This window comes from Ischnura elegans, chromosome 12, assembly GCF_921293095.1.
Source record: "Ischnura elegans chromosome 12, ioIscEleg1.1, whole genome shotgun sequence".
NCBI classification, from domain to species: domain Eukaryota; kingdom Metazoa; phylum Arthropoda; class Insecta; order Odonata; family Coenagrionidae; genus Ischnura; species Ischnura elegans.
Window position 1 is genome coordinate 73,515,975 of NC_060257.1, and position 10,645 is coordinate 73,526,619.

The window sequence follows — 10,645 nt, forward strand, 5'->3', positions numbered from 1 at the left end:
TTAAGCAGTGTTAGATTTTTAATTTCTATCGAAGTATCTATGATGGATTCACTAAGTATTTTCATGATTTCTAATGAAAGTGAATATGGAAGAACCAACCTTGTGAACAACTCTGAAAATTACTTGTTCCGAGAGTAAAACTAAGCATGGCATAAGTTTTAAGATATTAATTGATGTTTTTGTTTAAACTAATTTTTAAAAGAGGACTACAAAACACATATTTAAGTGAAAAGTTCATCCAGTAAATCTCTTATTTTGGATGACAATAATGGCTTAAAAACCCTTCATAATTTTTTTTATCTTCCGGGGGGATCGGGCTGGTGTGGTGGCTAGAGTGTTAGCTTCCCACCCGGCGGGCTCGGGTTCAAATCCCGGCAGTGGCAGAGAATTTTCAGACTGCCTGATCCCTGCTTGAATGTTGTGTGGAGGACATTTCAAGCGCAACACTCCGTCCGTCGGATGGGACGTTAAGCCGTGGTCCCCTTGGCGCCTTTCGTTAAGAGCAGGCTAACGCCGACGCCGGGTTTCTCTCCACCCTTCCTTCCATACCCTTCCCTCATGGCGCAAATGACCTCAGCTGTCGGTCGCCTCCTCCAAATACCATACCATGAATATCTTGCTAAAATTTAAAAGGTAGGAGGATGATAAATAGTGAAGCTTTATTTTATGGTCGTTTTAGGGCCCTTGCACAAGCTAAATTTTCTTAATTACGTGGTATATAAATCACATATATCTAATAATTGGAAGGCGAGAAGGGCAAGGGACGGCCCCGAATGAGTTACATATGACAGGTTACTAAGGATGTTAAATAGAAGAAATACGTCACAAAGAAAATGCTTGCGGATAGGAGAGGGGAATGGAGAGCTGTGTCAAATAAATCTTAGGACTGAACAAACATTCATCAGAACTCACAAATAGTATTGATAAACATTCATCTACTAGTAGTGTCGATGTCTATACGCTTACAGATGTTTTATTCACACATTTATATCTCCGAAAATCAGTCTACAATCGAAATGACAATTTAAATATGACTTAGCAACCAAAAACATATATTACGATATTCATCAGCGTCTGAGGCCGCTATACACGGCGAATGATTATGCGAATGATCATTATGAATGATCATTCCATTATTCACGGGATCGTGCGAGCAAAATAGAACATGTTCTAATTTTCACTGAATGATCATGCGAATGACAGTTCATTCGCGATTTTTTCCGTCATACACGGCGATTAATTTCAATCGCATGATCATACAGTACAACCATTTCCATGCTTATTCATCGTGTATAGTAGCCCTAGCTGGAGCTCGAAACATCGGCTAAAATTTAGTATTAGGTAAACCCGATGGAAATCCCAAGAAAGGTTTACCCAAATCATAGGATTGTTTACGTATTATGATGATTAATCATAATTCACACGTATAAAATCGTTTCAGGCTTAATTTTGTGGAATAATGCTATAACTATGATTGCAACACAAATGGTAATATCCACACTATTTTATTTAACACTCAACCGACCATGGTTACGACACCCCAAGGTTTCACTTGAAAATGACACAAAGTGTCGAAATCATGGTCGGTTAAGTGTTAAATAAAATAGTGTGGATATTGCCATTTGTGTTTTAATCATGCATTATTCACAAATTCATTTATTTACACTGTTTCGTGATAGCTGTTCAGTCGCTTATCTCCATCCGTAAATCCTTGCAGTGGTGCCAGGGCAAGTACAATGATTTGGGCTCTTGAAAAATTGAAGGGGCCGATTTTTACTGATTAAGGACACGAAACTTTGAAGAAGTAGTTTGGGATACTCAAAGCAAACATCCTCGGGAAATATAGACCCTCTACCTGTTCAATGGATTCCTCAACCCTTGAATATACTACAAAAGGCCAACCCAAAAGGTAAATCAGCCTCAGGTATCCCCACATTGGGACTGAATGGAGAAGATCCTTTCGCGTACAGACACTCACTTATGTGCATTTTTCCCGTCTAACCAAACAAGTACGAGGGGATAAAAGGCTGTAAAAAGAACCGCACCAGTCTGTAATTTCCCACATAGCGCCCCATCCACTTCAGATCTGGCGAGAAGCCTGAAGGCTCTCTCCCCCTCACAACAACCCGGCAGACATTTTTACCCCATCCAGACTTTTTCCCGGCAGCCCCCGCGCGGGGATCGGTGGCGGGCGACATGTGGGGAGCCCCCTCAGCCGCCTGAGAGACGCGTGCCGTCAGGCAGTTGTTTTATTTCCCCCCCACCACGCCGAGAGCTCATCTATACCTCCTCCTCCCACCACTCCAGACGAAGCATGCCCGCCACGCGACCCACCTGGTCACACCTGCCCACCCATCCCATACCACTTCAAACTCCCGTGAAACAGTAACAGGAGGATGGGACGGAATGGATTTCTGTGCAGAGTCGCTGTTTCGTAGGTCGGATGGATGTCCGTGGTTTGTCTGCAGGGAAGGAGGGAGGTTGGCTGCGGGCTATGCTGGTGACTTCAACGGTCGTTCTTGGTCTGGTTGAATGGGGTGGGATGGGTCGTGTAGAATGGGACGGGTGTTGAGGGGAGGGAGTAGCAGTTGCTGGCCTCTCCCCCCCCCCACGCGTTCTTTTGTTTTGGGCCCTTCTCTCCAACCTTTGCATGTGGGATCGAGATTCGTGGGTCTGGGAATAATCAATGGGCTCCGATTTGGATGGTGGTGATGGGCATTGAATGACTGTCGATACTTCCATGGTGAATGATGATTATTGAATCTCTACTCTATGTGTAAAATATCATTTGGAATTTGACAAACTACCTAATTTAAGAAACATACATCCAGTGTCGATTCTTATAAACTTTCTGATGATTTTTATTGGCGACAGTTAGATTTCGATGGTCAGTTAGCAATCCACGAACGAATGAATACGCATATTCAAATTTCCATATTCAAATAAATAATAGTATTTTTTCTATTATAAAATTTATTACGCTCTATGTTTCGATGTTACTTTATAATCTTCAAGCTGATGTAGTAACTTTGGAACCTATATTGAAATAAATTTTATAATCGTGGAAAATTGCAAGTGTTTATATCAAAATCCATAAACGGTTACCACAGACAATATCCTCACCATCGACAAGCGGTTGACTAAAAATAGTTCGATCAAAAATTAGTGGAAAAAATATCGGTTTACCACCGATCGGAAAACCAGCTATGGTTTGCCAACCAAACGGTCGACCACCACTTGGTAGATTAGCAACAACCAAGACACCAGAAATTGTTAATATTACAATCGGTAGAACAGTATCCATGTTAACGCCATCGACAAAATGTTAGCAATCAAACATTGAAATAAAATTGCGTATATATTGCCTATGGGGTTAAAAACCTCTATGACATCGTCGATGGTGAAAACCGATGTAAATGGTTCAATTAATTGAAGCATCTAATCTGGGAGTTACGTTAATTTTCGATCTTATTGTTGGGAAAACATACAAGAAATGTTTGTGGTAGAGCACTGAAGGAGCATTCAACAAGTTTGTTGTGAAAACATTCAACAAGCATGTTGTGTAAAAAATTTCGGATGACTAAAGAAAAGAGAGGTGCTACTTTACACTCCTCTGGACACACCTTGAATTTGCAGCGAGATTATGGTATACGGCGCAGAAATACGTAATCCGTGGACTTAAAAAAAATATTAAGGTAAGCTGCGCGATTCGTCAAAAACTACAACGGGCGTACAGAAATAAAAAAATTGGTTTAATTCAAGGAATAATTTCCTTAGATTAATTCCTTTTTGTTTTTTAACGGCTGGAGTTAAAAAAAAAATCGCCACATGCCTTTTGATGTGGCTTGCGAGGTAGTATATAGATCTAGCATACCTACGACTTCATCTATTCACATTAAAAGGTTGATAAATCGAGAAATGCCATTTCCTCATATTACCGTATCCGCTACGCGAAGAAGAGAAGAATTTGTAGCCACTCTTCCTCTCTACCAGCCTTCCCTTTAATGCCTTTTTTTGTTTTGGAGCCGTCCTTTCAAGCGTTCCATGAAGGATCGAGATTATTCGGACAAAAAATAATCCATGGGCTTTCATGCGAATTCTGGCAAAAACGACTCCAGACGACGTTCATCGAATTCCCGTGGTCGGTGATGGTAATTTATTCTCAATCCCGAAAATACAATTTTGAAATTGATCAACTGTGTCCAAGGATACTTAACAATGCATTATGAATAGTCAAATGACTTGTAGATATTCGAATGAATATTAAAGGTTTCTATTATCCACCACTGACAACTTTTTAACCGTAATTTATTGCTTATTAATCTGCATTTGGTTACCACCGACAAACTCCTTACTACTTACCGCCCGTAGACCAACGGTTGCGACGCCAACAGTTGGTTTAACAAAAGAATAATGCAGTATAGCAACAACAGTCGGTTGTCAAATAAAAATCGGTTGACGAGTAATCGTTAGACAGTTAATCGGCAGAATAGTAATGGTTATACCAACAATAAGTTAGCTAACAATTAGTAAACCAACGATGAGTATAAAATAACGATTGGTCGACCAACAAACGTTTGAATGGCGATAGCTAGACCAACAACCGCTGGACAAAACAATAAGTCGACCATAAATTGATAGATCAACATCAATCAGTAGACAAATAATCAGTAATCTACATGTGGCCATAAAGGCAATCTATAAAATAATTACAGTGTCTAAGCCATCGTTGAAAGGTAAGCGATAGCCATCGAAATGAACTTTCGGATATATTTTCCTGATTCATACCTGTAACTTAATTTCGACGTTAGGTATTTATGACCTCTAATTTTAGTTAATGAAGTGTTTGAATGTAGATGTCCAGTCACAATGTTACGTAGATAATGTGCATTAATTTAATAGCTGTAAATTTAGTCAAATTTAGTCGTCGCTTATCATACTACATAAAAAAAATTATGCCAAAGGGATAAGGACTAATACTAAATGAAATCAATCTATACAGTACTTTAGCTAAAATCTCTGCATTTCTCAATTTAATGGAAAAATTTAGTGGTACTTCACTTCTGAAAATTGAAGTATAAAAATTTTCGTTGATTCAAATGGCTATCTAATACTATTTTCTCATTTATTCACGTCATTAATGCATGAGTAAATGAAAAACGTTTTCAAAACTAAGATTAAAGAAGATTTTTTATTAAAAAATTATCACGGCCGCCATTGCTAATTTGTGATAAATATTAAGCCCCTACTAAGCAATTAAGAGAGATAATTTCATTGCATACGTTCAACCCATACTTGAGTATAGCTCTCCCATCTAGTCAACCGCTCCCTTAACCACCCTAAACTTCTCCTCCGTCCTCTCAACTTCTTTTTACAGGGTCTACAACGCATACCTCAGTACAGGGTCCCTTACAGTGAGAAAATTGTTGACACCAAGATGTTTTTATTGTGCTCCTTTGCCTACCATTGGAAGAAGCGAACTATTCCATTTTGTTTTGCTGTGATTATCGGTGGTGATCTGGGAGTGCAGCATAAATATTGCATCCTACTCAGTCCCGTGATATATCTACCGTTATTTTTGGTCTGAATTTCATGTTTCTGGTAAATTAGAAGTTAACAAACAACATAAGCGATTTCTGAGAATCATACTTCTGTATAATGCAGTCATTGGTTAAGAAGCACTGAACTAGTTGCAACAACGATATTTCACGTAGCCAAGCGGGGAAAAATTGAAACGTCGATGCATTGCATACATAATGTAACTCCGAGGAGGGTATAACTCTATGGTTTTCCAGACGCTCATGTGGGATCTAAGGTCTTCGCGGCGTTTCTCCGTATGAGTCATAGCTTTCGGGCGTTCCTCCGCGTTGTGTTGTCCATAGGTGACGACAGTTTTTCCAGCCATCCTGCTGGCGTCTTCAGGTCAGAAGTAGCGATGAATACATTTGGCCGTCTTATATAGGCACTTGGGGGATCGGATGTCGGTTCTGATTGGACGATCTATCAAAACCAGGATAAGAGAACATTAGTATGCCATGGAGATGAAGCAGTTCCACCTTTCCGCCGTCCCGGAGCACGAGTGGTCGGAACCTGGCCACAATGTGTACTTCGATAAGCCTTATGTCCAGTGTAATGAAAGCCACTACTATCCTAGGCTAATCATTACTACACGTGAGCCAACGCATGGAAGAGGGTCTTCAAAATCAGTGACCAATCAGAGCCCACTTGAGAAACAACTGATCAGAACCGACCTCCGATCCCCAAGTATCTGTATTAGACGGCTAAATCTATGCATCGCTACTCCTGACCTGAAGACGTCAGCAGGATGGCTGGAGAAACTGTCGTCACCTATGGATACCTCAACGCGGTGGAACGCCCGAAAGCCATGACTCATATAGACGCTCATGTGCCCACGCCGAGTCAACTTGTAAATTGAATTTGAATTTTGAAATGCAGTCCACTAATTTTTCTTGAGGTTTATTTTTTCTTAGTTCTTGCCGGCTACTTTAGCGCGAAAACAGGCATACTCCTTTCACCAGACCTATCTTTCCAACTCGCCGCTGAATCTCATCTGACCTCAAGTTTATTCACTGAATTTTCTATTTATCAGTGAATATTGTTCTGATCTCCTTTCTTTCTCTTCACAGCAAATTCCATCACGCACAACCCGCAATATGGAAACTTTACATCAACCTGAATTCTATGTCTCTATTTCACAACGATTGTTATTTTACCGTTTACCTTCAATTTTCAAAACCCTATTTCCCCAGCCCTTGACAAATCTGGCTTAGGCAACACTTTCAACTCTCATGTACAGGTGCTTTCCATCTTATTTCTCCAAACTGTTTTGTCATTAATTATTTATTTAATTGTTCTTTTATAATGATGCATTTATTTATTATTGTTAGTAACTTAATGTAAAAGTCTTAGTGCTACTTTTGGCGTTGAACAAATAAATAAAATAAATAAATTAATCCGACTCGTTTCGTTGTTACTAATATCATTATCCAATGCTATAAAGATACATTAATTGAAAGAGTGAATAATGTTTGATACAACAAATCGCGTCACGTTAAAATAAATCCAGTGGAAATATTTCAATGTCTCATTTATCTAAAAATAAATTAATACCATACTGTTTTTCATATTTTTGCCGAAAATTCTGTCGGAATAAATATCCAGGCTTGCCCTTTACACATCTGATTTTCATAGAAAAATAGTTCGAACAATCAGAAACAGGCGCTTTTCCATTATAAATCTCCCAATTCTTTTGTTATTTGTTGTTTCCACGACTATTTTGGTCATTTAAATATTATTGTTGCGAATCTAACGTGAAGGCCTCAGCGTTGTTTTAAGCATTCAACAATAAATAAGAAAACAATAAGCTCACAACGCAGATGAAAGTTAATGACAGCGCGAACCAGATGTAGCCTCAGTGGGTGACTGTGTATCAAATAAACTGAGGTCCAGTCCACCATCCGAAGCATTAAATTCTTCATGCGACTGTCGACGCGCATTGATCCATGCATTTTTCTCCGTAGGCAACGAGGCCCTTTAATGCGCGGCTTTCAATATTTGAAACCCTCCCATTCTCCCCTCAGGATCAACTTAATTAATGTCAGTCGTAACCCAGCGATTGTTTGTTTATTATTTTATATTTTTATTTTTTAGTTTATTAACATATTATTGTTGCGAATCCAATGTGAATGCCTCAGCGTTGTTTTAAGCATTCAACAATAAATAAGAAAACAATAAGTTCACAACGCAGATGAAAGTTAATGACAGCGTGAACCAGATGTAGCCTCAGTGAGTGACTGTGTATCATATAAACTGAAGTCCAGTCCACCATCCGAAGCATTGAATTCTTCATGCGACTGTCGACGCGCATTGATCCATGCATTTTTCTCCGTATGCAACGAGGCCCTTTAATGCGCGGCTTTAAATATTTGAAACCCTTCCATTCTCCCCTCAGGATCAACGTAATTAATGTCGGTGGTAATCCAGCGATTCCGCTGTAAAGAATCCTTTTGGGATCCGCCACCAAATCAAGCGAGCGGGCGAATATCAAGCCATGGGATCAAGTGACACGTCGCGCGATCGGGAAATTTTGTAAGAAATTAATTTCGCTCGGGTGATTAAAACGGTGCTTAAGCCCTCTTTGATGGCAAACTGGCGTTGCGGGCTGAATTTCAAATGTAGCGAACGAGTGCCGAACGCTCTGGAACATCGTCCATTTTTTTCAAGATTCTTAATTTTAAGCCAGTGCAAAGTCACGCGATGTGTCCCCCTCGTAATGCGTAACAGTTCGAATTATTTCATCCCAAGAGTTAATCTCGAGTGTTTGATATCGTTTTGGCACGTACATGGAGTGGGTAACACAGTTTTAGTCCTCTTTATGCGGAGTAAACATAGCCAATTTGATGTCACAATACCACTTGCCCTTCCATAATAATGATATAATTATATCTACATATCATTATAATATAAATATAGGCCCTAAATTATTTACTTCCTTGCCTCATCATATATATTGTGTAACAAAGGAGAGAAGTTTCCTAAAAGATGTTAAAGATTGGTTATTCAAAAACAAGGAGGTGGAGTACTTGGCTAAAAAGTTTGAGTAAAGGTTATTCTCTTATATATTGTTGTTGTATCGAGTTTTTTTTGTGTTCCAGTAAATTTGTTTTCTTTCCTGATTTACTAATGTTTGGATTTTAAATTTACTTTCTTGCCTCATCGCACATCTTGTTAAAAAAAGAGAGTTGTTTCCTTAAAATGTAATAGATCGGTCATTTGAAATCAAGAAAATTATGCCTTTGTGTTGATTTTGTGATTCAGCAAAACTGCAGTGCGTTATGTACTTTGTGTCATGTAGCTAATATCTTAAAAGAGCGACTTTTGAAGTGTCGGTTATCCCCGAATAGGAATTATATGTAAAACTTAGTATTACTCAAGCTCTGTATATTATACAAGGCAAAAAATAAATTTCAATAAATTTCAATGTTCCCAATTCTCTATTAGGGCACCCACTTATAATTATAGCATAATAAACAAATTGTACAGACAGGTTTCTATGCAAAACTTTCATATAATTTTAAGGGTATTATTTTGCCCTAATCACTGGTTTGCATGCATTGGAAATACACTCTCAAAGAATTACATTTTTCATTTAAAAAAATGGAAGATATTTTCATTTAAATAGCGATTACGTTATTAAAAAATATCTCTGAGGTCATACAATAAGGATAAATATTATGAGAATCTATCGGACGGAAAAAAGTATTCATACACTACTGAAGTAATTCTTTAGCTTGCTATTAAGTGCTCTATAAATTCTTACTATTTCAGTTTTCTTGGCCCTACGTTTTATTTTGTATTACTTGCAACACTTTTATGACACAAAAATCACATATTCCCCGCTTTTTGATGGTGTTATAATCAAACCTGATCCTAAATAATAAGCCCAAGCTTCACATTCATATAACTCACTTCCTTTGGGCGTATAAACATTAAACATTTATGCTACGGTTAATTATTATTAGCCATTTTAGCATAATTCTAGTTCACTGTTGAAGAATACTATGTTCAAAAACTATCGACAAGCGATAAGTGTAAGTGGGTGATAATAGTTTTATTATTATTAATCTAAATCCATGCATAGAACAGGCGTTAATTCGCTTTTCTTCATTTAATTACTGCAAAGTAAAATTTTGATTCCGTATTATTTTCCTGATTTCTATTGATCCCCTTTATCCAATCCAGTTGACATATTCTCATCCATCATTTAGCGTTGGATTGTTAAAATAAAAACTGTCCACGCGTTTCTTTGCCCAATAGTAGCAAGGCTCCCATGTACTGGAAATATTTTTACATGAACTGCGATCAACTCTTTCAATGAACTGTTTTCGCGAGAGATTTCGAAGAAACCTTTGAGAAAAACCAGCGGTAAGCTTTGCACCGTTAAAAGGTGACTAATTTGATTAGTTTAATTACTCAGCGGAATACGTAATACCATCGCCCTTAATTATATAAAGCCGTAATTAATCCACGGCTGAAAACTGTTAGCCAAGCTTTCACGCGTTGTGTGAGCTGAGGCAATTAATTTTAACGCCATTCTGTCACAATTTCAACATTGTTCTCTCACTTCATCATCCATAATTTGATATAATTAGCTTCTTTCTGAATGATATCTCTCTTTTCGACGGTTAACTTGCCATCGGCAAGCATTAAGATTTTATAGAACTGCGACACGCAAGCCACCCTCGTGGCTACAAAAAGATGGGCTTTGCCGGTTTTTGCTGGCCGTCATAAAATATTCACACGAGTTAATGCCAACCTGGGAGATATGTATGAACTAAGCCAACCTCCATCATTGCTGTAATGGTATTTGAGAACATTTTGTAACACAGTGGAGGCATGAATCTGTAATGGAGTATGAAAACGCAACGGTGTTCCAATCTCTTTTAATTCAATTCAAAAGTCATTTGATGGAGTGCAGAAATTCTCGTAATTTTGCGTAACTTCGAGTACATTTGCTTTCAACAGCATAGAATGTATTACTGCATGGGTAGATTAAGGATTAAACTTGGAAAGCATATCTAGATGGTATGAAAGGTTATTCTAGTAACAGAGTATACAAGGCCTA